Below are 24,375 nucleotides of genomic sequence, written 5' to 3' on the forward strand. Positions count from 1 at the left end.
TGGTTTGTTTTTTGCCCCCATCTCCCCCCCAGCTTCATTTTTCTGCGAGCCTTCACTTTTAGTTATATTATATCGGAACCAATATATAATTGACAAATTAAATACTGAACAAATAATTTCAATATAACACAGTGAATTATGCTATTGCTGCAATACATTATGCATATTTTGAACTAATAACAAATTAAGTTGGCAGATCAGAGTTCATGCAATTAAAATGTAAATCCAATAGGCGTTTAAATACTGTATCACAAGCTTATGTATCATTCAATTGTTACTGAATGACACATAGTTTTCGAAGAAACTTTCCTAGAATTATAGTTCAACGTATCTGCATCTAAATACTTTCTAAAAATAATGAGATCATCAAACCTATATTCCTATAGGAAAACATACATTCTCATTATGAGTAAAAGTATAGTCACAATCTAACAAAAAAATTGAAAATAGAATAGTCATAGAAGAAGTGACAGCTATAATATGCAACAAAATATTTAAGGTTTATTCCTTTAAAGTACATTTTAAAACAATATACAGTGGATACATAAAATAAAGATAAAGCTACAGAGTTATTTTATATTCCTATTCTACATACATTTTACCATTATTGCATAAACACAAATAAAAATGTTACAAACTATCTTAAAAAACAGGAGAATTTGCTCGAATGGAGCTTTAGAATTCAGAATCAGGAAGTTCATTCTTTTCCTCTCATATACTTAACATTGTGAAGAAAAAAAAAATGAAATGCATAGTCTTTTCTCATTATCACTGTTGTGTCTCCAGACAATTCCATGTTTCTGATATACAGCCACTTACATTGTAAGGGAGAAGAACCATGTTAATCTATTGCAGAAAAAATGGACAAAACTCTTTTAATACTTTTCCAAATTAACAAATTTTGTTTGTCTGCTTAATCTAATATCCTAACACAATTAGGTTAAGGCAATTATCATCAATTAATAATTCTGTATTCAGACTTCCAAGCCCACCTTAATTATTATTACTCTAAATGTTCCCCTCACCTTGTATTAATAAATTCAATAACTCATCAGTTCTTAAGTTGTTTAACAAATACAAAAATTACTCAGCTGTGCTTAGATATATAACAATATTATAACCCCAGTCATTTCTTTAAAATTGATTTCAGCTAATATTTCCCAAGATATATAATAAAAGTTCAAAATTCAAATTAATACTTTTTATATTCCAGTAAATCACAATATCCAATATAAGGGGGATATGAGAAAGAGAGGGAGGAATCAATCAATTAACTTATCATTATATTATCATATCATAGCAGATCATAGCCCAGAACAGATAATCTGGAAAAATAATCTCTATAAAAAAGGTAGATGGACACTCAATTCACAATTATTGAAGGAAGAAGAATATATTCAAAAAGTTAGGGAAGAACTGACCAGTTTCTTTAAATTTAATTAAAAAAACAGGATACCTCATTGCAGAATCTATGGGATACAATGAAGGCATATTTAAGGGGAATATTGATAGCTTTTATAGTAAATAGAAATAAAGAAAGAGAGGGAAAACGGAAAGGTCTAACAAAAAAAAAAAAAATAGAGAAAATGGAAAATAAGCAAATGGAAACCCCGGGGGAAGGGGCAAATTAGAAATGGATTAGCATTAGTCAAACATGAAATGAATACTTTAGACCAAGAGGAATTAATTAAAAAATTACTATATACAAAACAAAATTATTTTGAACATGCAAATAAATCTGGTAGGTGGATGACATATAAATTAAGCAAAGAAAATCAGAAAAGAATGATATATCTACTAAAGGATAAAAATGGAATAATAGAGATGGATCTGGAGAAAAAAAAGGAAATCCTAAGAGAATACTTTGACGATCTTTATAAACAAGAGGAAGTTGATTTAAATAAAATAGAAGAATATTTGAAAGAAGGAATCCTATATCCATTATCAGATGATAAAAAAGAGCTGCTTAATAAAGAAATAACCTTAGAGGCGCTGATTCAAAATCAAAAAAGAAACAAAACACCAGGTCCAGGTGGGCTACCAAATGAATTATATAGATAGGCGTCATATTACAGAATATGCTGTTGGAGGTCTGCAATGAGGTATTACTGGAAGCTAAAATTCCAGATTCATAGAAGGAAGCTTACATAGTATTGATTCTGAAAGAGGGTGCAGATGCCAACCAAATAAATAATTATAGACCAATATCCCTTTTAAATTCCGATTATAAAGTTTTTATGGCGGTGATGACGGAAAGATTAAAGAAAGTACTTAGTAACAAAATCCATTCGGATCAAAATGGTTTTCTTCCTTCGAGGCAGATCAGATATAATACAAGAATAATAATAGACATATTAGAATATTATGAAAAATATCCAGGAAGCCGTGGCCTTGGTCTTCCTGGATGTGTAAAAGGCTTTCAACAACTTAAATTGGGACTTTATGAAGAAGCAGATTAACTTGATGGACTTTGGAGTTAATTTTGTAAAAACGTTAAATGCAATTTAGGCCACACAAAAGGCTATCGTATTATTAAATGGAGAAATTACTAAATTATTAAAGATAAGGAAGGGTGTCAGACAGGATTGCCCTCTTTCACCTCTGCTTTTCATAACAATTTTAGAAACTTTGTTGGATAGAATTAGATCAAATAAAGAAATTAAAGGAACTAAAATTAAAAGTCAAGAGTATAAATTACAAGCTTTCACAGATGATATGGTTTTTGTTATAGAAGACCCAATAGACTCAGGACCAGCTTTACTAAATGAAATAGATAAATTTGGTAAATTAGCAGGATTAAAAATTAATAAGGAAAAAACTAAAATGCCAGTTAAAAATTTAACATATAGTAAACAAAAATATTGGAAGAAAAGATGGGACTACAAATTATAAATAAGATCAAATATTTAGGCATATGGTTAAGAGCTAGAACATTAAACCTGCAGGAGGACAACTACACCAAATTACAGAAACAGATTGAAAAGGATTTGGAAAATTGGAACAAGATGCAAATTTCATCATTAGGCAGAATAGCAACAATCAAAATGAATGTTTTACCTAAAATACTATATTTGTTTCAAACAATTCCAATACTATAATTTAATTTTTTTTTCCAAATAATTAGATAAAATTGTGATGAAATTTATTTGGGCAAGAAAAAAGCAAAAAAAAAAAAAATTATTTACAATATAACAAAAGCAGAGGTGGATTTGGACTCCCTGTCTGGGAGATCTATTATAAAGCGGCGGCATTAGTGTGGATAAAAGATTGGATCAATCTGAGGAACAATAGAATTTTAAAATTGGAGAGTCATGACTTACAGTTAGGTTGGCATGTATTTTTTTGGAACCCGAATAGCAAAAACAATCCATATTTTACTAGACATGTATTCCGAAAGTCTTTAATTAAAATTTGGGCTGATATTAGAAGATATAATAAACTAAAATTCCAAGGTAGTTTTCAATGATGGAGGCAATGTTCCACTTAAACACGATGAATATCAGTAAAAAACTTAAGTACCATCAAATACTAAATAAAGAGGGAAGAATTAAAAAGATACAGGAACTAGAAGCACAAGGGATAGTCATTGATAATTGGTCATATTTTCAAGTAAAATTGAGATATAATAAAGACATAAAGGAATATGGAATTGAGGTAACAGATGTGCATTTAGACAAAATGCTTTCAAGTCCTGAGAAAAGGTTGATCTCTAAACTATATAATTATTTATTAGAACATGAAATGGCTGAGAGAATTGTGAAAGGACCTATGTTAGCTTGGGAAAAAAAATTTGGTTATAGTATAGATCTGGATGACTGGGAAGAAATTTGGCAAAAAAATCTCGTATTAACTAAATCAGTAGCACATAAGGAGAATCTGTATAAAATGATGTATAGATGGCATCTGGCACCCTCTAGATTGTCCAAAATATTTCCGACAGCAAACCCATGCTGTTGGAAATGCAAAGGGAAATTTGGTACCTATTTTCATTTATGGTGGACCTGTCCTGAGACAAAGAAATATTGGTTAAAAATAAAAGAGTGGATAGAAGAAATCATAGAACGTGAGCTGGAGTGGAAACTGGAACTGTTCCTGTTGGGAATGATCAAAGGGGATTATACCTCTAAAGTAAGATATCTGACCATCCACTTATTAACAGCGGCATGGATTTCATTAGCACAATATTGGAAGAAACCAAATGTACCACCAATACATGTTGCTATTCAAAAAACGTATGAGTGGGCCCAATTGGAGAAGCCCACACTCAAAATTAATGGAAAGAAGGATACAGATTACTACAGGGTATGGGATAAATGGTACAATTGGGTAGATTACAAGGGAAAAACATGTAAATGAACCCAAGAAACAAATTATATTCAGCTATCTAATATGAAATGTATAAGAATAACAAAGGTTTTAAATCCTCTTTTCTCTTACATTATTATCATTATATATTTACTATATCTTTTTATTCATTATTTAAATAATATGAATGTATTATTATCAAATAATACTTATAAACCAATGAGATTAGTAGAGTATTGTGAGTTATTTAGTGATTAAGATGTGATAGTAAATGAAAATGCGATAAGTATCAATTAGTACTGACTATTAGGACTTATCAAATTCGATATCAAATGTAAAGAGGAATGTGTTATTTACATACTATTGTTTGTATATTTTTTAAATTTGTATGTTTTTAATTCTTGTAAATAAAGTTTACTTAATTTTTTTTAAAAAAAACCAAAAAACCAAAAAAATCAAATTTTGTTTGGAGGCATAAGCTTTCATGATCTACATTTGGCTCTATCAGATAGAATGGAATGGCTAGACTAATAAAGGATTTAAAATGAGATGTGGCAGATCTAAGGAAAGTAAGACAGAAGATAGGCTGATTATGCAGCTTTATTACATTTGAAACAAGCAATATCTTATGAAATGTCCGGAAAGATTATTAATAAGCTAGAACCCATACTTCATAATGACAATGTACTTTTTCAGGCACTGGGTATTACACTAATGCAATCCTAAGTAAGCCAATGCAATCCTAAATTGTATTAACAGAGGGATAAAATCAAGATCAAGGGAGGTACTAATACCACTCTATAAAGCCTTAGTAAGACCACACCTAGAGTACTGCATCCAGTTTTGTTCACCACATTACAAAAAAGATGTTGAGATTCTAGAACGAGTACAGAGAAGAGCAACCAGGATGATTAGGGGACTGGAGACTAAAACATATGAAGAACGGTTACAGGAACTGGGTTTGCTAGTCTAGTAAAGAGAAGGACCAGGGGAGACATGTTAGCAGTCTTCCAATATTTGAGGGGCTGCCACAGAGAGGAAGGGATCAAGCTATTTTCTAAAGCGCCTGTAGGCCAGACAAGGAATAATGGATGGAAACTGAACAAGGAGAGATTTAACCTGGAACTAAGGAGAAACTTTCTGATAGTGAGAACAATCAACCAATGGAACAGCTTGCCCTCGGAAGTTGTGGGAGCATTATCACTTGAGACTTTCAAGAAGAGACTGCCATTTGTCAGAAATGGTGTAGGATCTCTCGTTTGGGCTGGGGGTTGGACTAGATGACCTACAAGGTCCCTTCCAACTCTGATTATCTGTTAAATTTGCACCCATGCCTGTACACAGACATAAAGCAGCCAACTACCCAACCTGAAGCAGATTTTCATTCAGAACAAAAAATCAACAGAATAACAGTAGTAATATGGCTACCAGACCTTCTCAGCAATACCTCCTTGAATAATTAATAGACATAAATTTAAGATCTAGATGCAAAATAAGAACAAAGTAAAAGCAGAGATCCTTTAGATGCAATAATACAAGAACAAATTGATAAAAGAGCTGAACTCCCCACCAAAGCGATTTCAGATCCCCTACTTTACCATGTCTCACGGCGCCGCCAACGCGCCGCCCGAGCGCTAATTTTTCAATACAAGAAGCTTTGCCTCGTGCACAGAATTGATCAAGAGAAACCCGCGCCCGTGCTCAACTCACCATCCAAAAGCCGGACGCGGTTGGGGACCCCTGTCTCTAAAGAACACAGTAGAATTTTAACACCATTATCACTTGTGAAGATATTTGTAATCTGTCTCAATATAACCTGTGTTTATATAATGATCCTGATATTGATGTAAATTCCATATCAGACTAACCACAACCCACTGTATCTGACACAATGAGCTACTGTATGGAGTTCACAGGACTTACGTATTTTAATAAAATCATCTGGTTTGAAAAGTTTCTACCTGACTCTTCTGATTGACATTTACAGTAAGACCAAACAACTCAAACATTTATAGTACATAATCAAAAGAAGTGTAGCTTATATTTGTTGATATACGTTCTTATTTTTAGTTGAATAGCTGCCATTTCAAATATATGTTTATGGACATATATAGACAGAAATTAAAAACAAAATAAAAGCAAGACTGACTTGATGAGTGGTTTCAGAAATCAAAGGTAATCGATCACACACACCCTCTCTCTCCTCTGTCTTGCTCTCTGTCTCTCTCTCTGTTTGTCTCTGTCTGTCTCTCTCTCTCTGAAGCCATATAACACAATTGGTAGCTAAGGTACAGGTAATCCTCAAGTTACGAATGTAATGGAGCCTGCCCATTTCATCCATAACCCGAGGATTCATGGGAGTGAATCTGCTCCTCCAATGCTCTGTTCAGATCTCCACAGGCCTCCCCTGGCATGTTGCAGGCTGAACCCAGAACAAATCCCCCCTTCCACCATACCTATGGTAGATGTACGTGGGAAGAGCAATAGTCCATTCAGGAGATTGCTAAGGCATGAGTGACTTTCAGCCGAGCCTTGATTTAGCAATAGATATAATTAATCCCAAAGTAGCAACACTACACTAACTTCCAGACAGATACTGTCTGGAAAAACTCCATCTGGAGGAATATGTGGAGTATTGATCTATTCATCTGTCTTTCACTGATTTATATAGCCACTATCTCACAACATAGTTGGCTATGGCCTGATCATAGTCTTTAGACTGCATGTGCAAATAAATTTACAAGAAAGAGTAAAACATGGTGCTCAACATTTTTAAAAAGTCCTCACATCCAGAACACATTCACACAGATTTCATCCAGTTTCCTGGATTAGAGGTCAGAAAAAAACTGCCAGTATCAGATGCAGCAAGTTTTGATTTTAAAGAAAGACTATTTCAAAAGTTTGGGACTTCAACAGAAAATCAGCATATTCTTGACTTAATTAGACTTACTTCACAAAAACAGGATATAGCCAAGAGATTTTGCTGGGACAGTACTGGAAGGCATCAATTCATCAGGTGAAGGTAACCCTAATGGCACCAAAGTGACAAGCCATATAAGGCTTTACAGCTCAAATGCAGTTTAACTTTCATCCAAAAAGCTATTAGTAATCAATGGAAGGCAAGATGAAAATGATATCCTTCTAGACCAGCAGTGTTAAACTGGCAAGCCACAGGCTGGATGCATCACATACAAGCCACCACCCACACCCCAGCTCCACAAAGGCAAAAAAAACCTATCATGATAAGTCATATGATGCAAACGAGTTTGACACTCATGTTCTAGACAAAAGGAGTACATAATGAACAGAAGTTCACAATATTACTTTGACCCCAAATATGGACAGTATAGCAACAAGGTCAAATGGATGAAATTATATGCATGAAATTAATTCCCACTTACTTTTTTAATATTAACCACTCCTGAACTTTGATCTAAATACCGTATATACTCGAGTATAAGCCGAGTTTTTCAGCCCATTTTTTGTGCTGAAAAAAAAAAACCCTCGGCTTATACTAGAGTCAGATTCCCCTCTGAAAAAAAAATGGTGTGGATCTCTGGAGCTGGGCAGCTGCTTCCCTGCTTCCGTGTTTCCTTTGCAACTTGTAAGCATGTGGGTAATTGGAAGCAGAAAAGTTCTTGCATGAGGATATATTGTTTTTTCTTTTTTAACTGTTTTTAGGGAGGGGAGACCCACCATCATGTGAGAATGCTCAGACACAAAATCTATCCTCCCGAAAATAAGTGTGTGTGTGTGTGTGGGGATTTTAACATAGGGAAGACGTAGGGAGAAGGCAAAAGCAACAGAAGATCCTTCCGGGGAAACTGAGGGGAGACTCACCCTTGGTCCAGATGAGCCCCCTTCCCCACCCCTAAGGAAGCAGAGGCAGCCAGCAAGGGCAGGCAAGCCCCACTTCGCGGACTCCATCCGTCCTCGCTCCCACCCAAAGCCACGAAGTCCCCAATCCGCAGCCCAGATTCGCCCTCCTCAGGGGCAGCAACGATGCTCGGTGTTTCCCGAGACAAGAAGCTCCGCAGTGCAATGAAGCGCCCTGGCTCTAGGCTCGGGCTCAGAAAACAATGCGAGCCGAGGTGGCTTCAGCTCCGCTTGGCTTCGTTTCTTCAGCCCCAGCTGCTTTCAGTCCACTCGGGAGGAGGAGGAGGTGGTGGTGTGGTGGTGGCTCGCGTTGTTTTCTGAGCTCTAGGCTCTAGGCTAGGCTCGCAGGCTCAGAAAACAACGCGAGCCGCCGCTGCCGCCACCACCTCCTCCTCCTCCTCCTTCTCCCGAGTGGACTGAAAGCAGCTGGGGCTGAGGAAACGAAGCCAAGCGGAGCCAAAGGCACCTCGGCTCGCGTTGTTTTATGAGCCCGCGAGCCTAGAGCCAGGGCGCTTTCATTGCACGGTGGAGCTTCTCGGGAAACGCCGGGCGTCGTTGCTGCCCCTGAGGGAAGGGCGATTCTGGGCTGTGTGATTGGGGGACTTTGTGGCTTAACGGGAATTTCTGATTCCCCTTACATGCGCGTGGATATGCCATGGGCGTTTTCTTCCAAACGCCCCACTGGCAGAGAACACTGACTTTCATAGTGAGATCGTTTTCCAAATTAATTGATTCACTTATGATCTCTCTCTCTCGGAATAGTCAAGCCCTTTCCAGCACGCCAATCCATCGCCACCCTTTTGCACCTTGCAAATGCAAAATCCGGGTTTTTGCATTTGCAAGGTGCAAAGGGGCGGCGGCGGATCGCGCCTGCTGGAAAGGGCTTGACTATTCCGGGGAGAGAGAGAGAGAGATCATAAGAACGGCTCTTGCTTTTTTCTTGCAAGGGAGAGAGTGACTCCTGCCTCCCACTGTCATCATCGTCTTCTTCTTTTGGGTTAGTGAATCAATTAAACCTTTCATGATAGTGAGATCGTTTCCCAAATTAATTTAATTAATTAATATTTTTGAAATTTACCAGTAGCTCCTGCATTTCCCACCCTCGGCTTATACTCGAGTCAATACGTTTTCCCAGTTTTTTGTGGTAAAATTAGGTGCCTCGGCTTATATTCGGGTCGACTTATACTCGAGTATATATGGTATGTCTACATGAGTAAATAAGTACATTTGGATGGAAAATAAGCCTTTAAGTTATTTGTGTATAAACCAAAGATTTGTTGACCAAATTTTTATTTGTTTCTATTTAATAACTTCAGTATTCTTCAGTCTCATGGATTAATAATGCCTTCCTTGGTTGACTTGCATTTTCCCTACCACTAACAATCTTTCTGTGCATTCAAAAGCTACCAAATATAGATAGTGTCTAGTTTTTTTCCTTCTCCCACTCTATTATTTTGTTCTTCTCTACCCTTTTTCTGTATTTCACAAATCTAGTGTAATAGACTAACTAATGGTGCTTCACTACTGCTGCCATGATTTCTATCCTTTCCTTTTTGGTATTTTGATTTGTAACATGTTCAGTACCTGACTGTCCTTTAATTAATAATAAAATCATTCTGGCACTGTGGGAATAAACCTTGACTTGGGTATTGGGTAATGATTAGTCTAAGACCTTATACATACATGTCTGCCTAAAGGTCACTGAGATAAAGCAAGGAAATTAAAAGCAAACACCAGAAACAATTAAGCAGCTCAGACAACTGTAAATAATTCTGTGTACTATACCTAATTATTGTAATCCACAATGTGAATGCTTACTATGTACAAAATTCTCAATAAAAGGGAGCACTGGAATTTGCTCTGGACTCCCATCCCGAGTACACACGCTTGTGTCTCATTCTTTCCATGGGAGACCACCACAAGTGGTGACCCCGACGTGATCCACTGCAGGTGGTACGTGTCCGGACCTCCGTGTTTCCTTGCCTGGAATAGGTAAAGTACGTACTTAACTATTGCTAGACAATAGGATTTTTTCAGGGAACATGGGGGAAAAACTCTCTCAGCCACAGGAACGGCATGTTAGTGAGCTGCTGAAGTTAGTCAGGACAAACTTCTTTATTTTTAAACCCTCTGGGGGGTGGGAGCAAATAGTTCTTTCAAAAGGTAATGTGAGAGAGCTGCTGCAAGAGATCTGGTGGCAATGTCCCTGGTATTCAGAGAAGGGATCTTTAAAGTTAGACACGTGGAGGAGAATTGGAACTATCCTTCATGAAGAGCCACGGGCAACAGCTGAAATTTTGATATATTGGAAGGTTGTTATGACTGCTTTAGAGACCCAGCAACAACCTCTTTTAAAAACTTTAGTAGAACTTCCTCCTTATAAAGGAGTTGTATTGCACCCACCAACCCCAAAACTGGAGTATGTTTCCTCACCCCCAACAGCGCCTACTCCAGTGGATGAGAAAATCCAACCAAAAATGGGAAAAGTTCAAGCAATGATGCATCAGGCTTTCAATGAGGGGAAATTAGAGCCTGATGAGATTCCCCAGATGAATTTGTTTCCAGTCAATAGGCAAGTGGATGCTCAAGGCAATCTGCAGACTGAATGGGTTCCGATTCCTTTAGCAGTTCTTAGGGAAATTAAAAAAGCAGTTAAAGATTATGGTATTCAAAGTCCTTTTACAAAGGGGCTCCTGACAAGTTTGGCTACCTCACGCATGATTCCTAGTGACTGGAAAGATTTAATGAGAATGATATTGAGCTCTACTCAGTATGTGGTTTTTGATTCAGAATATCAAAGGGAAGCTGTCACTAGGGGAAGGAATTCGGGGGGGCTGTATACACCAGACCAAATCTATGGGGCAGGATTGTTTGAATCCACTGCTGATCAAGCTGCTAATTTGCCTGATCACGTATTTCCAGTGGTTATGGCAGCTGTCCTTAGGGCGTTGTTCCGCATCCAGGATGTGGGAACCCCGGCACGGTCTTTTTCTCAAATTAAGCAAACAGCATCTGAGTCTTATAATGATTTTGTGGAAAGGCTACAATTGGCTATTACCAGGCAAATCTCTAATGAGGAAGCTGCAAAAGAACTTTTGCTGAAATTGGCAGTTGAAAATGCAAATGCTGACTGCAAGCGTATCTTACAGCCTTTGGTGGCTAGAGGTGAGGTTACTCTGGCTGATCTGTTAAAGGCATGTGCAGTGGTGGGTTCTCAGGCTTACAACATGGAGACTTTGGCTATGGCATTACAAAAAGGGATGAAACCTACGGGGAATTGTTTTAATTGTGGGAAGCCTGGCCATTTTAAAGCCCAGTGCCATGCCCCTGGGGGGGGGGATGGCATTTAACAAAAACAAAATTAAGGACGTCCGCCCGAAATCGGTCTGTCCAAAATGCAAAAAGGGTTTCATTGGGCAAATCAATGTCGCTCTGATCAAAACCAAAATCCGGGAAACTAAATTTGGGGCGTGCAGCTAGCCCCGCTCCCAAGGCTGTCACAAAAGCATCGCCTGCAATTACTGGGAGTGCAGGTTTGAGTTTAAAAATGTTGAACTCAATTAATGTGACCTTTCCTAATCAAGTGTACATTGAGGACACTCATTTGCATGGGCCACTGCCAGAAAAAACAGTGGATTGGTACTTCCCAGGTCTTCCGCATCAGAAAAAGGGTTTTTTGTTATTCCAGGAGTTATTGATCAAGATTATAGAGGGGTCATTAAGATATAATTGTACACTGATACTCCTGCATCATTAATGGCTGGTGACTCTATTGCCCAGTTATTATTGCTTCCATACATTCCTATAAATCCTTTAATTGGGATCCCACGAACTGGCGGTTTTGGGTCCACTGAAATGGCCAGTTCTCCAGTTGCTGCAGAATTGCTAGCGCTGACAAAAATTTTGACTACAGACCAACCAAAAATGACAATTGAAATTCAAGAAAAATCATTTTCTGGCCTTATAGATTCCGGAGCAGATGTCTCTGTGATACGCCAAAAGGAATGGCCAAATGAATGGGCGCTTGAGGACTGTCCGGCTGTTCGTGGAGTGGGTGGTATGCAGTTTGCAAGAAGTAGTGTACATTGGTTGAAGGCATTGCATAGAGAAACTGGTGAGACTGCAAGGATTCAACCTCTTGTGTTGCCCCTGCATATAAACTTGTGGGGTATAGATTCGCTGTCACAATTTCGCACAAAAATTGTTATTGGATAATGGTTGCATTTGCAGAATACTCCCAGAAAAACAATTTCTACTATGGCTATGCTTTATAGTGAGTTAATCATCAAAGGCTGGAATCACAGTATGCATTTATACGGCATAGATCTAGTTCGGTTATTTTTATCTATCTCCCTCACTTTGTGGGAAACTTGGTATGGTCAATCCATTGAATTGCAAATTGCTCTTGAAAATTGGCCAGGGAAGATTTCTTGCCACACCCCCAGTGACCCTCGTTTCCAGTTGCTTTGAAACGTATCTGTAAATTTTAATTCAGTTATTGCTAAACAGCCAATTGAGGGAGTGACCGTTTATGCGGACGGTGGTAAGACCTACGGCGCTTGTGCATGGAGACAGGAAGGGGTATGGAAAACAAAGATTACCCCTCCTCAGCAATCAGCACAAAGGGCTGAATTAGCTGCTGCTATTTTGGCCTTACAGGAATTTGCACAAGAACCGCTAAATCTTATTGTGGATTCTCTTTACGTTTATCAATTGATACTTAACATTGAATTTGCTTATCTTTCTCCATCTATTGATGCTAATCTTATGAGTTTGTTTCTAGCCCTGCAAAGCTGTCTTCATTCTCGCACTCATTCTTTGCATATCGCACACATTCGCAGCCACCAGCCACTTCCCGGGGAGCTGCAGGAAGGGAATGATGTGGCTGATGCAGCGGCCTCGGCCATGTCCTGTCTCTTGCTTTCTCCTGTTACTCCGTGGGACTCACATAGCTATTTTCATCAAAATGCCAAAGCTCTTTGTAAACAATTTAGGCTCACTGCTGCAGAAGCTGCAGCTATTATCCAGCAATGTCCTAGTTGCAGTGCTCAATCCACTGCTCTTCCTCAAGGAGTAAATCCTCAGGGGACATCTGCTTGTCAGCTATGGCAGATGGATGTCACACAACACCCTCCTTTCAAACCATGGCACCATCTGCATGTCACCGTTGATACCTATTCAGGATTTATTATGGCAACACCTGAACGAGGAGAAGCTACAAAACATGTAATCAACCATTGTCTCCATACCTTCACACATGTGGGGCCACCAATGGAGATCAAAACCGATAATGGTCCTGCTTACATTAGCACCGCCTTTGCGGAATTTTGTCATCGATGGTCAATTATACATAAATTTGGCATTCCCTACAATTCCACTGGTCAGGCCATTGTGGAACGAGCTCATCAGACGCTCAAACAAGCACTCCTTCACATAAAAACAAAAACGGGGGAAGTGGATGGATATGGCTTGCCTTACATAGAAAACATTCTTAATATTACCTTATACACTTTAAATTTTTTAAACATGACAGGATCTCCTGCTGCTACGGCAGCCAGTAGGCATTTTGCTTCCTCCCCTTCTGCAGGTACACCAAGACCGAAAGTTCGGTATAGGAGACTACCAGATCCAACGTGGAGAGGACCTGTCCCGCTGATAACTTGGGGCTGAGGATACGCTGCTGTTGAAGATGAGGGGACAGTTGTTTGGGTTCCTGCTCACTGTGTGCATCCTTATCATCAGCCAAAGGAGCAAGGGGATGGATTTGGGGGAATGGAAAAGAAACACGTTGATCCAGGACATGGGGAAGCTAGCAAACCTTCATAATAAAACTGATTGTTGGATATGTATGCACATGCCAACTCACAAAACATCAGGGCTTCCAATGGTTGCAGTACCTCTGGCGAAGGTGACTGGTATAAGGGACAATGCTATGGTTGTTCAGGGATGTGGTCTAACAGTTGGACTACAAGTAACATAAATACCTTGCACCTTGGAAGCCGAATCCAAGAGGTGGTGGGTATCTGCTGGACCCACAATGAGACAATAGAGAATATGACTTACTTGGGGACATATCCGTTTTGCAACAAAACAATTGTTATTAGCAATGGAAGTCGGGTTTATTCGAATGACATGAAAACTAAAAATCTCACTTACTTTGTACATAACATTTCTCGATATGATATCACATCTTTGATCAATGAAAATAGGTGTCCATATATTCCTGCCACATGTTGTCCCACCACGAGAGAAAACCAGTTGTAAAATGTGCGAATGGGAAATACGCACCATCATCCACTTATTTGGCTATGTTAATGGAATCCTTTGCACAATTAATCTATGCTGAACCAAATACGGTTGGTCATCTCCTGGGAGCAAATCTATGGTTGCTGTGTGGACGGATGGCCTATGATTGCATGCCAGCACGATGGAAAGGAGACTGCACCTTTGGGAAAGTAATCCCATCTCATTTCATTCAAAAATCTTTGGGGACTGCTCATATCCGCAATGCTGCGTTCTGCAACGGAAGTAAACTCTGTTTTGACTCATGACTACTGGACACAGATATCAAGGGGAGTTATTCCTCCTTTAGGAGTCATGATGAACTATAGAGATTTACATCGTTTAAACAATTGGACAGTTACTATGTTTAAAGACACCATTAAAACGCTAAAGCTGCTTGAAGAAGAGCAAGGAAAAATCCTTGACTTTGTCCTGCAAACCAGATATGCGGTGGACACTATTTAGGCTGTGCAAGGGGGAGTTTGCGCTGTGATTCATACGCATTGTTGCATGTATATCTCTGATTATTCTCCAAACATTACAGCTACTATACAGCATATGGAACAAACCCTGAATGAGAATCCATTACAATCGGAGGACGAGGACTGGACATGTGGTCTGCACTTTGGTCCTGGTTGCCAGATGGTTCATGGATTCGTCACCTAATTGTTGGAGTGATATTGCTTTTTATACTTTCTCTTTGTGTATGCTGTTGTATCCAATGTCTCCCTGGACTTTTAGGAATGTGTCGGGTGAAGCCTACGGAAGGAGAACTGCTGTTGCAGATGGCGAAAAGCTACCGAGGCATCCGCAATCATCAAAAACTAAAACAGGGGAGATGTGGGAATAAACCTTGACTTGGGTATTGGGTAATGATTAGTCTAAGACCTTATACATACATGTCTGCCTAAAGGTCACTGAGATAAAGCAAGGAAATTAAAAGCAAACACCAGAAACAATTAAGCAGCTCAGACAACTGTAAATAATTCTGTGTACTATACCTAATTATTGTAATCCACAATGTGAATGCTTACTATGTACAAAATTCTCAATAAAAGGGAGCACTGGAATTTGCTCTGACTCCCATCCCAGTACACACGCTTGTGTCTCATTCTTTCCATGGGAGACCACCACAAGTGGTGACCCCGACGTGATCCACTGCAGGTGGTACGTGTCCGGACCTCCGTGTTTCCTTGCCTGGAATAGGTAAAGTACGTACTTAACTATTGCTAGACAATAGGATTTTTCAGGGAACATGGGGAAAAACTCTCTCAGCCACGCATGTTAGTGAGCTGCTGAAGTTAGTCAGGACAAACTTCTTTATTTTTAAACCTCTGGGGGTGGGAGCAAATAGTTCTTTCAAAAGGTAATGTGAGAGAGCTGCTGCAAGAGATCTGGTGGCAATGTCCCTGGTATTCAGAGAAGGGATCTTTAAAGTTAGACACGTGGAGGAGAATTGGAACTATCCTTCATGAAGAGCCACGGGCAACAGCTGAAATTTTGATATATTGGAAGGTTGTTATGACTGCTTTAGAGACCCAGCAACAACCTCTTTTAAAACTTTAGTAGAACTTCCTCCTTATAAAGGAGTTGTATTGCACCCACCAACCCCAAAACTGGAGTATGTTTCCTCACCCCCAACAGCGCCTACTCCAGTGGATGAGAAAATCCAACCAAAAATGGGAAAAGTTCAAGCAATGATGCATCAGGCTTTCAATGAGGGGAAATTAGAGCCTGATGAGATTCCCCAGATGAATTTGTTTCCAGTCAATAGGCAAGTGGATGCTCAAGGCAATCTGCAGACTGAATGGGTTCCGATTCCTTTAGCAGTTCTTAGGGAAATTAAAAAAGCAGTTAAAGATTATGGTATTCAAAGTCCTTTTACAAAGGGGCTCCTGACAAGTTTGGCTACCTCACGCATGATTCCTAGTGACTGGAAAGATTTAATGAGAATGATATTGAGCTCTACTCAGTATGTGGTTTTTCATTCAGAATATCAAAGGGAAGCTGTCACTAGGGAAGGAATCGGGGGGCTGTATACACCAGACCAAATCTATGGGGCAGGCTTGTTTGAATCCACTGCTGATCAAGCTGCTAATTTGCCTGATCACGTATTTCCAGTGGTTATGGCAGCTGTCCTTAGGGCGTTGTTCCGCATCCAGGATGTGGGAACCCCGGCACGGTCTTTTTCTCAAATTAAGCAAACAGCATCTGAGTCTTATAATGATTTTGTGGAAAGGCTACAATTGGCTATTACCAGGCAAATCTCTAATGAGGAAGCTGCAAAAGAACTTTTGCTGAAATTGGCAGTTGAAAATGCAAATGCTGACTGCAAGCGTATCTTACAGCCTTTGGTGGCTAGAGGTGAGGTTACTCTGGCTGATCTGTTAAAGGCATGTGCAGTGGTGGGTTCTCAGGCTTACAACATGGAGACTTTGGCTATGGCATTACAAAAAGGGATGAAACCTACGGGAATTGTTTTAATTGTGGGAAGCCTGGCCATTTTAAAGCCCAGTGCCATGCCCCTGGGGGATGGCATTTAACAAAAACAAAATTAAGGACGTCCGCCCGAAATCGGTCTGTCCAAAATGCAAAAAGGGTTTCATTGGGCAAATCAATGTCGCTCTGATCAAAACCAAAATCCGGGAAACTAAATTTGGGGCATGCAGCTAGCCCCGCTCCCAAGGCTGTCACAAAAGCATCGCCTGCAATTACTGGGAGTGCAGGTTTGAGTTTAAAAATGTTGAACTCAATTAATGTGACCTTTCCTAATCAAGTGTACATTGAGGACACTCATTTGCATGGGCCACTGCCAGAAAAAACAGTGGATTGGTACTTCCCAGGTCTTCCGCATCAGAAAAAGGGTTTTTTGTTATTCCAGGAGTTATTGATCAAGATTATAGAGGGGTCATTAAGATATAATTGTACACTGATACTCCTGCATCATTAATGGCTGGTGACTCTATTGCCCAGTTATTATTGCTTCCATACATTCCTATAAATCCTTTAATTGGGATCCCACGAACTGGCGGTTTTGGGTCCACTGAAATGGCCAGTTCTCCAGTTGCTGCAGAATTGCTAGCGCTGACAAAAATTTTGACTACAGACCAACCAAAAATGACAATTGAAATTCAAGAAAAATCATTTTCTGGCCTTATAGATTCCGGAGCAGATGTCTCTGTGATACGCCAAAAGGAATGGCCAAATGAATGGGCGCTTGAGGACTGTCCGGCTGTTCGTGGAGTGGGTGGTATGCAGTTTGCAAGAAGTAGTGTACATTGGTTGAAGGCATTGCATAGAGAAACTGGTGAGACTGCAAGGATTCAACCTCTTGTGTTGCCCCTGCATATAAACTTGTGGGGTATAGATTCGCTGTCACAATTTCGCACAAAAATTGTTATTGGATAATGGTTGCATTTGCAGAATACTCCCAGAAAAACAATTTCTACTATGGCTATGCTTTATAGTGAGTTAATCATCAAAGGCCGGAATCACAGTATGCATTTATACGGCATAGATCTAGTTCGGTTATTTTTATCTATCTCCCTCACTTTGTGGGAAACTTGGTATGGTCAATCCATTGAATTGCAAATTGCTCTTGAAAATTGGCCAGGGAAGATTTCTTGCCACACCCCCAGTGACCCTCGTTTCCAGTTGCTTTGAAACGTATCTGTAAATTTTAATTCAGTTATTGCTAAACAGCCAATTGAGGGAGTGACCGTTTATGCGGACGGTGGTAAGACCTACGGCGCTTGTGCATGGAGACAGGAAGGGGTATGGAAAACAAAGATTACCCCTCCTCAGCAATCAGCACAAAGGGCTGAATTAGCTGCTGCTATTTTGGCCTTACAGGAATTTGCACAAGAACCGCTAAATCTTATTGTGGATTCTCTTTACGTTTATCAATTGATACTTAACATTGAATTTGCTTATCTTTCTACATCTATTGATGCTAATCTTATGAGTTTGTTTCTAGCCCTGCAAAGCTGTCTTCATTCTCGCACTCATTCTTTGCATATCGCACACATTCGCAGCCACCAGCCACTTCCCAGGGAGCTGCAGGAAGGGAATGATGTGGCTGACGCAGCGGCCTCGGCCATGTCCTGTCTATCGCTTTCTCCTGTTACTCCGTGGGACTCACATAGCTATTTTCATCAAAATGCCAAAGCTCTTTGTAAACAATTTAGGCTCACTGCTGCAGAAGCTGCAGCTATTATCCAGCAATGTCCTAGTTGCAGTGCTCAATCCACTGCTCTTCCTCAAGGAGTAAATCCTCAGGGGACATCTGCTTGTCAGCTATGGCAGATGGATGTCACACAACACCCTCCTTTCAAACCATGGCACCATCTGCATGTCACCGTTGATACCTATTCAGGATTTATTATGGCAACACCTGAACGAGGAGAAGCTACAAAACATGTAATCAACCATTGTCTCCATACCTTCACACATGTGGGGCCACCAATGGAGATCAAAACCGATAATGGTCCTGCTTACATTAGCACCGCCTTTGCGGAATTTTGTCATCGATGGTCAATTATACATAAATTTGGCATTCCCTACAATTCCACTGGTCAGGCCATTGTGGAACGAGCTCATCAGACGCTCAAACAAGCACTCCTTCACATAAAAACAAAAACGGGGGAAGTGGATGGATATGGCTTGCCTTACATAGAAAACATTCTTAATATTACCTTATACACTTTAAATTTTTTAAACATGACAGGATCTCCTGCTGCTACGGCAGCCAGTAGGCATTTTGCTTCCTCCCCTTCTGCAGGTACACCAAGACCGAAAGTTCGGTATAGGAGACTACCAGATCCAACGTGGAGAGGACCTGTCCCGCTGATAACTTGGGGCTGAGGATACGCTGCTGTTGAAGATGAGGGGACAGTTGTTTGGGTTCCTGCTCACTGTGTGCATCCTTATCATCAGCCAAAGGAGCAAGGGGATGGATTTGGGGGAATGGAAAAGAAACACGTTGATCCAGGACATGGGGAAGCTAGCAAACCTTCATAATAAAACTGATTGTTGGATATGTATGCACATGCCAACTCACAAAACATCAGGGCTTCCAATGGTTGCAGTACCTCTGGCCGAAGGTGACTGGTATAAGGGACAATGCTATGGTTGTTCAGGGATGTGGTCTAACAGTTGGACTACAAGTAACATAAATACCTTGCACCTTGGAAGCCGAATCCAAGAGGTGGTGGGTATCTGCTGGACCCACAATGAGACAATAGAGAATATGACTTACTTGGGGACATATCCGTTTTGCAACAAAACAATTGTTATTAGCAATGGAAGTCGGGTTTATTCGAATGACATGAAAACTAAAAATCTCACTTACTTTGTACATAACATTTCTCGATATGATATCACATCTTTGATCAATGAAAATAGGTGTCCATATATTCCTGCCACATGTTGTCCCACCACGAGAGAAAACCAGTTGTAAAAATGTGCGAATGGGAAATACGCACCATCATCCACTTATTTGGCTATGTTAATGGAATCCTTTGCACAATTAATCTATGCTGAACCAAATACGGTTGGTCATCTCCTGGGAGCAAATCTATGGTTGCTGTGTGGACGGATGGCCTATGATTGCATGCCAGCACGATGGAAAGGAGACTGCACCTTTGGGAAAGTAATCCCATCTCATTTCATTCAAAAATCTTTCGGGACTGCTCATATCCGCAATGCGCGTTCTGCAACGGAAGTAAACTCTGTTTTGACTCATGACTACTGGACACAGATATCAAGGGGAGTTATTCCTCCTTTAGGAGTCATGATGAACTATAGAGATTTACATCGTTTAAACAATTGGACAGTTACTATGTTTAAAGACACCATTAAAACGCTAAAGCTGCTTGAAGAAGAGCAAGGAAAAATCCTTGACTTTGTCCTGCAAACCAGATATGCGGTGGACACTATTTAGGCTGTGCAAGGGGGAGTTTGCACTGTGATTCATATGCATTGTTGCATGTATATCTCTGATTATTCTCCAAACATTACAGCTACTATACAGCATATGGAACAAACCCTGAATGAGAATCCATTACAATCGGAGGACGAGGGACTGGACATGTGGTCTGCACTTTGGTCCTGGTTGCCAGATGGTTCATGGATTCGTCACCTAATTGTTGGAGTGATATTGCTTTTTATACTTTCTCTTTGTGTATGCTGTTGTATCCAATGTCTCCCTGGACTTTTAGGAATGTGTCTTGTGAAGCCTACGGAAGGAGAACTGCTGTTGCAGATGGCGAAAAGCTACCGAGGCATCCGCAATCATCAAAAAACTAAAACAGGGGAGATGTGGGAATAAACCTTGACTTGGGTATTGGGTAATGATTAGTCTAAGACCTTATACATACATGTCTGCCTAAAGGTCACTGAGATAAAGCAAAGAAATTAAAAGCAAACACCAGAAACAATTAAGCAGCTCAGATAACTGTAAATAATTCTGTGTACTATACCTAATTATTGTAATCCACAATGTGAATGCTTACTATGTACAAAATTCTCAATAAAAGGGAGCACTGGAATTTGCTCTGGACTCCCATTCCGAGTACACACGCTTGTGTCTCATTCTTTCCATGGGAGACCACCACATGGCACCTATCCAAAATGCTATGAGGAAAAGCTTTTATCCACATAAAAATACAAAGTTACTCATATTATGCATCTATTGATTTTGAAACAATTAGCTGCCGGATTTAATTAAAATAACAATACTCCATATTATTGCAGAAGTACACTATGTAACAGAACTGTAGATGAAAGTATTCACTTACTTCATTCATCTATTGTTACTAAATCTTTGTGTACCTCCAACAACTTAGAAATAGGTTAAGAACTACAGATTTAGCAAAAAGAAAGAACTTTCAGTTCTACAATTTCTCTGGCCAATTTTGCAAACTTCCTTACATTATCTATTTTCATACTTCAAATTGCTTTATTCAGCAGGGGCTCTTCTATTCTGTATATAGGAAGTGGATACTAGATAACCATTGTGAAGAAGCAGCTGGCAAATACTTATTCAAATTCACCTGAAATGGATCATTATATCTTAAATTTTTTATTGTTGTCTTTCTTCTCACACATGCATATACTTGCAGTGTATTTTCTTTTATATGGTAAAACACTATAAGTTTAAAAATGATTATATTCAAAATTAAGTGTCCTAGAAATGAAAATTATGAAAGCTTTCTTTAATTCCACATATCCTAAATTACCTGAATTCTGAAGAGTTTAGAACTGTAGCAACTTTCACATTACAAAAAATGCTGAAGAACATTTCTGTTCTACTATGTGCACACAATGCAGCAATACTTATTGACCTTTTAAAAAAACCACTAAGAGTACTAGCACAGAATAAACAATTTGGTTTCAGAAAAAAACTATCCTGCAATCTGCAACTCTTACACTGCAAAAACATATGGACTACACAACTCGATCAGGGCAAAGCAATAGACACAATCTACATAGACTTCTTTCTGTAAAGCCTTTGATTCAGTGGTACATGACAAATTACTCCTAGAACTAAAATCTTATGGTATCTCTGGACACCTGCATAACTGGATAGAAGCATTCCTGTCAAACAGACAACAAATGGTCAAACTTGGGAGCGTCCTATCAAATTCTGTACCTGTCAATAGTGGTGTCCCCCAAGGCAGTGTTTTAGGACCAACTCTCTTCATACTCTACATAAATGACCTCTGTGATCATATTAAGAGCAACTGCATTCTCTTCACTGATGATGTAAAGCTGTTCAACACCACAGACAATACTGCTACCCTTCAAAAAGACCTCGACTATGTATTAGAATGGTCAAACAAATGACAACTTCAAATCTCAACAAACAAATGCTCTGTCTTACATATTGGCAAAAAAATATCAGAAAATAAAATACAGGCTGAATAGTCAAGACCTTGTTGATGATCCAAACTCTGTCAAGGAGCTCAGAGTACTCATCTCTAATGATCTAAGTGCTAGAGCCCACTGTAACTACATAGCCAAAAAGGCATTAAGAGTTGTTAACCTAATTTTACATAGCTTTTTCTCTGGTAATATCACACTACTAACTAGAGCATACAAAACATTTGCTAGACCAATACTTGAATACAGCTCATCAGTCTGGAACCCACATTATGTATCTGATATTAACACAGTTGAGAAACTCCAGAAATATTTCACAAGAAGAGTTCTCCACTCTTCTACTCGTTGCAGAATACCTTATGCCACCAGACTTGAAATTCTAGACCCTAGAAAAGCTAGAACTATGCCACCTTCGGTCCAATCTAAGTATAGTACATAAAATCATGCATTGCAATGTCCTACCTGTCAATGAATACTTCAGCTTCAACCATAACAATGCAAGAGCAAACAATAGATACAAACTCATGGTTAATCGCACCAAACTTGATTGCAGGAAATACGACTTCAGCAACAGAGTGGTCAATGTCTAGAATACTCTACCTAACTCTGGTTTCTTCCCCAAACCCCAACAACTTTAACCTTAGATTTTCTACTATTGACCTCACCCCTTTCCTAAGAGGTCTGTAGGGGGCGTGCAAAAGCGCACCAATGTGCCTACCATCCCTGTCCTGTTGTTTCTTTTATTTTTCTTATATGTATCCATGTATTCATAACTATGTTTTTACTTATACCTATTATCTTGTAAGCAACTGACAAATAAATAAAATAAAATAAAATAGAACTGCAGGGAAGACTAATTAGTATTCTTCTTCTTCCTAGTGTATTCCTATCGGTACAGGGTCTTCTCAAATCATTGAATGCTACTTTGCACGGTCAGTTGTGTCTCCGGGACATAGGTCCATGGCTTGCATATCTTTGTTGATGGTGTCTTGCCATCTCTGTTTTGGATACCTGCGAAGTCTCCAGCCATTGACTTGTAGTTGCTAGCCAGCCTTGGCCATGGTGGAAGGTGCTGTTCTCTGGACATGTCCATACAGAGAGTTGGCCTTCTCTCATCTTCTCTATAATTGGTGACACACCAAAATGTTGTTGAATTGTGTCATTTGTGATAGGGTCAAGAAGGGAGATGCCAGATATCCAACATTTGCATTTCCATGGTATGGAAATAGCTTTTGGTTCCTGTTGTTGCCGCACAGCATTTAGTGCCATACAGTGCAACAGGGCGGATAGTTGTCTTGTAAATCTTAGATGGCATTTGTCTGTCACATAATATACTGGTGAGTTCCTGCCAATGCATACAGCTGCATTCACCCTTGCTCACACCTCAACATTGATGTCACCATTGCCTTGGAGATGGAATCCCAGATACCCCAAAATGTCCATCTTCTTTAGGTTTTCTCCATTTATTTGAAACATTCCAGGAGTGATAAAAGTCTTAAAGTACTTAGTTTTCTTGATGTTGAGGCAGAGTCCAAAATGGTTGAGGCAATCATTCCATGCTTGAACTTTCTGCTGCAGTTCATCTCTGTGGTGGAAAGCAAACATAACACCATCCACATAGAGTGCATTCTACTACAGGTCATGTGTAATGGTATCCATGACCAATATAAACAGAAGTGGTGACAGTAAGAGCCTTGGCGTACCTCAACCATCACTGGAAATCTGTTGAAGAGGACAGCTGGGCATCGTACTTGGCTGCTGGTGTTCTTATATAGCATTCTGACCCAGTCAAACAGTGGTTCAGGTACTGCATGATCCTGGAGGGCATATCAGATCAGTTGGTGTGGAACATGATCAAATGCCTTCTCCAGGTCTAGGAATGCCATGTGTAGTGGTTGTCACTTCTCACAGTGTTTTTCTATGAGCTGACAGGCTGCAAAGATGGAATCAGTTGTTTCACATCCTTGAACGAAGCTGCATTGGTTGGTGGTGAGTTGGGTGATGCTGCGAATGCATTGATCAAGGATTCTC

General features: G+C 39.6%; 2 long non-coding RNA genes across 2 annotated transcripts; both read left to right on the forward strand.

Annotated features, from left to right (window-relative positions):
• The first annotated feature begins 9,792 nt into the window (after positions 1 to 9,792).
• On the forward strand, positions 9,793 to 15,553 carry LOC148130718 (uncharacterized). Its single transcript, XR_015749249.1, has 2 exons — positions 9,793 to 10,173; positions 15,205 to 15,553. It is a non-coding gene; the product is annotated as an uncharacterized LOC148130718 (long non-coding RNA).
• On the forward strand, positions 15,554 to 21,074 carry LOC148130719 (uncharacterized). Its single transcript, XR_015749250.1, has 3 exons — positions 15,554 to 15,669; positions 17,624 to 17,720; positions 20,699 to 21,074. It is a non-coding gene; the product is annotated as an uncharacterized LOC148130719 (long non-coding RNA).
• The last annotated feature ends 3,301 nt before the right edge of the window (positions 21,075 to 24,375 follow it).

The sequence above is a fragment of the Notechis scutatus genome, chromosome 4 (assembly GCF_049901735.1).
Source record: "Notechis scutatus isolate UNSWTSFEM ecotype Mainland chromosome 4, rNotScu1.2, whole genome shotgun sequence".
NCBI classification, from domain to species: Eukaryota; Metazoa; Chordata; class Lepidosauria; order Squamata; family Elapidae; genus Notechis; species Notechis scutatus.